Source organism: Paramisgurnus dabryanus, chromosome 9, assembly GCF_030506205.2.
Source record: "Paramisgurnus dabryanus chromosome 9, PD_genome_1.1, whole genome shotgun sequence".
NCBI lineage: Eukaryota > Metazoa > Chordata > Actinopteri > Cypriniformes > Cobitidae > Paramisgurnus > Paramisgurnus dabryanus.
The window spans coordinates 4,380,848-4,388,226 of record NC_133345.1 but is presented as its reverse complement, the minus strand read 5'-3'; positions in this window follow the sequence as shown (position 1 = coordinate 4,388,226).

Sequence of the window (7,379 nt, the reverse complement as noted above, 5' to 3'; positions counted from 1 at the left end):
TTGGCATCCCATAATGATTACACTCCGAGTCACGAGTCAAACGGTCCAACCCCCGTGTCTCTACGATGTTCTGATGCGAAGATATAAGGCTTTGTTAACTCTGTTGCTAGGGTACTGTATTTGGTTGCTAGGGAAAAAATTGGCATCCCATAATGATTACACTCTGAGTCACGAGTCAAACGGTCCAACCCCCGTGTCTCTACGATGTTCTGATGCGGAGATATAAGGCTTTGTTTACTCTGTTGCTAGGGTACTGTATTTGGTTGCTAGGGAAAAAATTGACATCCCATAATGATTACACTCTGATTCACGAGTCAAACGGTCCAACCCCTGTGTCTCTACGATGTTCTGATGCGGAGATATAAGGGTTTGTTTACTCTGTTGCTAGGGTACTGTATTTGGTTGCTAGGGAAAAAATTGGCATCCCATAATGATTACACTCTGATTCACGAGTCAAACGGTCCAACCCCTGTGTCTCTACGATGTTCTGATGCGGAGATATAAGGGTTTGTTTACTCTGTTGCTAGGGTACTGTATTTGGTTGCTAGGGAAAAAATTGGCATCCCATAATGATTACACTCTGAGTCACGAGTCAAACGGTCCAACCCCCGTGTCTCTACGATGTTTTGATGCGGAGATATAAGGCTTTGTTTACTCTGTTGCTAGGGTACTGTATTTGGTTGCTAGGGAAAAAATTGGCATCCCATAATGATTACACTCTGAGTCACTAGTCAAACGGTCCAACCCCCGTGTCTCTACGATGTTCTGATGCGGAGATATAAGGCTTTGTTTACTCTGTTGCTAGGGTACTGTATTTGGTTGCTAGGGAAAAAAATTGCATCCACTAGTGATTACCCTCCGAGTCACGAGTCAAACGGTCCAAACCCCATGTCTCTACGATGTTCTGATGCGGAGATATAAGGCTTTGTTTACTCTGTTGCTAGGGTACTGTATTTGGTTGCTAGGGAAAAAAATGGCATCCCATAATGATTACACTCTGAGTCACGAGTCAAACGGTCCAACCCCCGTGTCTCTACGATGTTCTGATGCGGAGATATAAGGCTTTGTTTACTCTGTTGCTAGGGTACTGTATTTGGTTGCTAGGGAAAAAAATTGGCATCCCATAATGATTACACTCCGAGTCACAAGTCAAAAGGTCCAACCCCCGTGTCTCTACGATGTTCTGGTGCGGAGATATAAGGCTTTGTTTACTCTGTTGCTAGGGTACTGTATTTGGTTGCTAGGGAAAAAATTGGCATCCCATAATGATTACACTCTGAGTCATGAGTAAAACGGTCCAACCCCCGTGTCTCTACGACATTGTAAAGCGAAGATATCCCATCTGGAACTTTTTTATTCCCTTATATGGGCATGTTTCCTGCCCCATCATAAGTCAATGGGCATTTTCAGGTGCCTTTTACACCCCAGGGGTATAGCTTACACCCCTATGTGATGTATGTTCTTACAGAGTCTATCACCCTCTTCAAATGTTGTAACCTACATGTTTCTACAAAATCCTCAAGCGGAGCTATGACCCGTCAAAGTTCGGCCCAATGTTAAGTCAATGGGATTTTTCGGGTGGTTTTTCGCCCCCCTTTCGAAAATCCTGCACCGATCGCTTATAAAAGTCATAGCACACCTCTCCTTAATAATCCGGTCGATTTGAGCCCTCTTTCATGGGACTGTGGCAAACCGTGCGGGACGAGTTACGCGCCGAAAAATGTGCAGACATAAGAATAAGATATAACTAGATAGGTACATTTCCTGAAGAAAATGTGAGTGGTGCTTGCCGTGGCAAAATTCTGGGGAACGTATATGATTATACTCCAAGCCAAAAGTAAAACAATCCAACTCCCGTGTCTCTACGATGTTCTGATGCGGAGATATAAGGCTGTGTTTATCCGGTTGCTAGGGTACTGTATTTGGTTGCTAGGGAAAAATTTCCATCCACTAGTGATTACATGCCGAGTCACAAGTAAAATGGTCCAACCCCTGTGTCTCTACGATGTTCTGCTGCGGAGATGTAAGGCTTTGTTTACACTGTTGCTAGGGTACTGTATTTGGTTGCTAGGGGGGAAATTGGCATCCCATAGTGATTACACTCCGAGTCACGAGTCAAACGGTCCAACCCCCATGTCTCTACGATGTTCTGATGTGGAGATATAAGGCTTTGTTTACTCTGTTGCTAGGGTACTGTATTTGGTTGCTAGGGAAAAAATTGGCATTCCATAATGATTACACTCCGAGTCACTAGTCAAACGGTCCAACCCCCGTGTCTCTACGATGTTCTGATGTGGAGATATAAGGCTTTGTTTACTCTGTTGCTAGGGTACTGTATTTGGTTGCTAGGGAAAAAATTGGCATCCCATAATGATTTCACTCCGAGTCACTAGTCAAACGGTCCAACCCCCGTGTCTCTACGATCTTCTGATGCGGAGATATAAAGCTTTGTTTACTCTGTTGCTAGGGTACTGTATTTGGTTGCTAGGGAAAAAAATGGCATCCCATAGTGATTACAAGCCGAGTCACGAGTCAAACGGTCCAACCCCCGTGTCTCTACGATGTTCTGATGCGGAGATATAAGGCTTTGTTTACTCTGTTGCTAGGGTACTGTATTTGGTTGCTAGGGAAAAAATTGGCATCCCATAATAATTACACTCCGAGTCACGAGTCAAACGGTCCAACCCCCGTGTCTCTACGATGTTCTGATGCGGAGATATAAGGCTTTGTTTACTCTGTTGCTAGGGTACTGTATTTGGTTGCTAGGGAAAAAATTGGCATCCCATAATAATTACACTCCGAGTCACGAGTCAAACGGTCCAACCCCCGTGTCTCCACGATGTTCTGATGCTGAGATATAAGGCTTTGTTTACTCTGTTGCTAGGGTACTGTATTTGGTTGCTAGGGAAAAAATTTGCATCCCATAATGATTACACGCCGAGTCACTAGTCAAACGGTCCAACCCCCGTGTCTCTACGATGTTCTGATGCTGAGATATAAGGCTTTGTTTACTCTGTTGCTAGGGTACTGTATTTGGTTGCTAGGGAAAAAATTGGCATCCCATAATGATTACACTCCGAGTCACGAGTCAAACGGTCCAACCCCCGTGTCTCTACGATGTTCTGATGTGGAGATATAAGGCTTTGTTTACTCTGTTGCTAGGGTACTGTATTTGGTTGCTAGGGAAAAAATTGGCATCCCATAATGATTTCACTCCGAGTCACTAGTCAAACGGTCCAACCCCCGTGTCTCTACGATCTTCTGATGCGGAGATATAAAGCTTTGTTTACTCTGTTGCTAGGGTACTGTATTTGGTTGCTAGGGAAAAAAATGGCATCCCATAGTGATTACAAGCCGAGTCACGAGTCAAACGGTCCAACCCCCGTGTCTCTACGATGTTCTGATTCGGAGATATAAGGCTTTGTTTACTCTGTTGCTAGGGTACTGTATTTGGTTGCTAGGGAAAAAATTGGCATCCCATAATAATTACACTCCGAGTCACGAGTCAAACGGTCCAACCCCCGTGTCTCTACGATGTTCTGATGCGGAGATATAAGGCTTTGTTTACTCTGTTGCTAGGGTACTGTATTTGGTTGCTAGGTAAAAAATTGGCATCCCATAATAATTACACTCCGAGTCACGAGTCAAACGGTCCAACCCCCGTGTCTCCACGATGTTCTGATGCTGAGATATAAGGCTTTGTTTACTCTGTTGCTAGGGTACTGTATTTGGTTGCTAGGGAAAAAATTTGCATCCCATAATGATTACACGCCGAGTCACTAGTCAAACGGTCCAACCCCCGTGTCTCTACGATGTTCTGATGCTGAGATATAAGGCTTTGTTTACTCTGTTGCTAGGGTACTGTATTTGGTTGCTAGGGAAAAAATTGGCATCCCATAATGATTACACTCCGAGTCACGAGTCAAACGGTCCAACCCCCGTGTCTCTACGATGTTCTGGTGCGGAGATATAAGGCTTTGTTTACTCTGTTGCTAGGGTACCTTATTTGGTTGCTAGGGAAAAAATTGGCATCCCATAATGATTACACTCCGAGTCAGGAGTGAAACGGTCCAACCCCCATGTCTCTACGATGTTCTGATGCGGAGATATAAGGCTTTGTTTACTCTGTTGCTAGGGTACAGTATTTGGTTGCTAGGGAAAAAATTGGCATCCCATAATGATTACACTCCGAGTCACTAGTCAAACGGTCCAACCCCCGTGTCTCTATGATGTTCTGATGCAGAGATATAACTGTTTGAATTTTATGTTGCTAGGGTGCTCAAAAGTGGTTGCTAGGGGCGTGGCTTAAAAGCTTTGGGAATATCCTGATAGACTGATTGGATGTCTGAGTAAAATGAGCCCACCCCCTTGTCTTTACGACATTGTAAAGCAAAGATATCCCATCTGGAACTTTTTTATTCCCTTATATGGGCATGTTTCCTGCCCCATTATAAGTCAATGGGAAAATTCGGGTGCCTCTTACACCCCAGGGGTACAACTTACACCCCATTGTGATCCATGTTCTTACAGAGTCTACCACCCTCTTCAAATAATGTAACGCACATGTTTTTACAAAATCCTCGCCTGTACCTATGACCCGTCAACGTTTTTGCAATGTTAAGTCTATGGGATTTTCCCCCATTGACTTTTCATTGGGGCACTTTTGGGCGCCTCTTACACCCCAGGGGTACAACTTACACCCCAATGTGATGTATGTTCTTACAGAGTCTACCACCCTCTTCAAATGTTGTAACTCACATGTTTCTACAAAATCCTCGAGCGGAGCTATGACTCGTCAAAGTTGGGCGCAATGTTAAGTCAATGGGATTTTTCGGGTGGTTTTTCGCCCCCCTTTCGGAAATCCTGCACCCGATCGCTTATAAAAGTCATAGCACACCTCTCCTCAATAAGCCGGTCGATTTGAGCCCTCTTTCATGGGTCTACGACAAACCGTGCGGGACGAGTTAGGTGCCGAAAAAACGTGCAGATGTAAGAATAAAATATAACTAGATAGGTACATTTCCTGAAGAAAATGTGAAGTGGTGCTTGCCGTGGCAAATTTCGGGGGACAATACATGATTATACTCCAAGCCAAAAGTAGAACAATTCAACCCACATGTCTCTACGATATTCTGATGTGAAGATATAAGGCTTTGTTTATTCGGTTGCTAGGGTACTGTATTTGGTTGCTAGGGAGAAAATTGGCATCCACTAGTGATTACACTCCGAGTCACGAGTCAAACGGTCAAACCCCCGTGTCTCTACGATGTTCTGATGCGGAGATATAAGGCTTTGTTTACTCTGTTGCTAGGGTACTGTATTTGGTTGCTAGGGAAAAAAATGACATCCACTAGTGATTACCCTCCGAGTCACGAGTCAAACGGTCCAAACCCCGTGTCTCTACAATGTTCTGATGCGGAGATATAAGGCTTTGTTTACTCTGTTGCTAGGGTACTGTATTTGGTTGCTAGGGAAAAAAATGGCATCCACTAGTGATTACCCTCCGAGTCACGAGTCAAACGGTCCAACCCCCGTGTCTCTACGATGTTCTGATGCGGAGATATAAGGCTTTGTTTACTCTGTTGCTAGGGTACTGTATTTGGTTGCTAGGGAAAAAAATTGCATCCACTAGTGATTACCCTCCGAGTCATGAGTCAAACGGTCCAACCCCCGTGTCTCTACGATGTTCTGATGCGGAGATATAAGGCTTTGTTTACTCTGTTGCTAGGGTACTGTATTTGGTTGCTAGGGGCGTGGCTTGGGAGTGGCCAATGATGTGCCCAGTGATTACATTCCAAGTCACAAGTAAAACGGTCCAACCCCCGTGTCTCTACGATGTTCTGATGCGGAGATATAAGGCTTTGTTTACTCTGTTGCTAGGGTACTGTATTTGGTTGCTAGGGGCGTGGCTTGGGAGTGGCCAATGATGTGCCCAGTGATTACACTCCGAGTCACAAGTAAAACGGTCCAGCCCCCGTGTCTCTACGATGTTCTGATGCGGAGATATAAGGCTTTGTTAACTCTGTTGCTAGGGTACTGTATTTGGTTGCTAGGGGCGTGGCTTGGGAGTGGCCAATGATGTGCCCAGTGATTACACTCCGAGTCACAAGTAAAACGGTCCAACCCCCGTGTCTCTACGATGTTCTGATGCGGAGATATAAGGCTTTGTTTACTCTGTTGCTAGGGTACTGTATTTGGTTGCTAGGGGCGTGGCTTGGGAGTGGCCAATGATGTGCCCAGTGATTACACTCCGAGTCACAAGTAAAACGGTCCAAACCCCGTGTCTCTACGATGTTCTGATGCGGAGATATAAGGCTTTGTTTATTCGGTTGCTAGGGTGCTCAAATTTGGTTGCTAGGGGCGTGGCTTGGAAGTGGCCAATGATGTGCCCAATTGTTACACCCCTAGTCACAAGTAAAACGGTCCAACCCCCGTGTCTCTACGATGTTCTGATGCCGAGATATAACTGTTTGTATTTTATGTTGCTAGGGTGCTCAAAAGTGGTTGCTAGGGGCGTGGCTTAGTACGTCTGTAAGGATCCTGAGAGACTGATTGGATGCCTGAGTAAAATGAGCCCACCCCCATGTCTCTATGACACTGTGGTGCAAAGATATCCATCCGGGCATTTTATAATGGCAGTCTATGGTATTGGTTGCTAGGGTGCCCAAAATGGTTGCTATGGTAACCTTACACCCCATTGTGGAGGACGTCCTGACAGAGTCTAGCACCCTCTTCAAATTTAGTAACCCACATGTTTCTATGAAATCCTGGCTCGGACCTATGACCCGTCAAAATTTTTGCAATGGTAAGTCTATGGGATTTTGCCCCATTGACTTTTCATTGGGGCACTTTTGGGCACCTCTTACACCCCAGGGGTACAACTTACACCCCATTGTGATCCATGTTCTTACAGAGCCTACCACCCTCTTCAAATGTTGTAACCCACATGTTTCTACAAAATCCTCGAGCGGAGCTATGACTCGTCAAAGTTGGGCGCAATGTAAAGTCAATGGGACGTTTTCGGGAGGTTTTTCGCGCCCCTTTCGGAAATCATGCACCCGATCGCTTATAAAAGTCATAGCACACCTCTCCTCAATAATCCGGTCGATTTGAGCCCTAATTTATGGGTCTACGACAAAGCGTGCGGGACGAGTTACGCGCCGAAAAAGTGTCCAGAAAAAGAAGAATAATAATAATAATATCTTTGAGGAATAGTAATAGTGATGCTTTGCATAAATGCAAGCACCACTAATAATATCCCTGAGGAATAGTAATAGTGATGCCTTGCATAAATGCAAGCACCACTAACTAGATAGGTACATTTCCTGAAGTAAATGTGAAGTGGTGCTTGCCGTGGCAAATTTCTGGGGATCATGTAT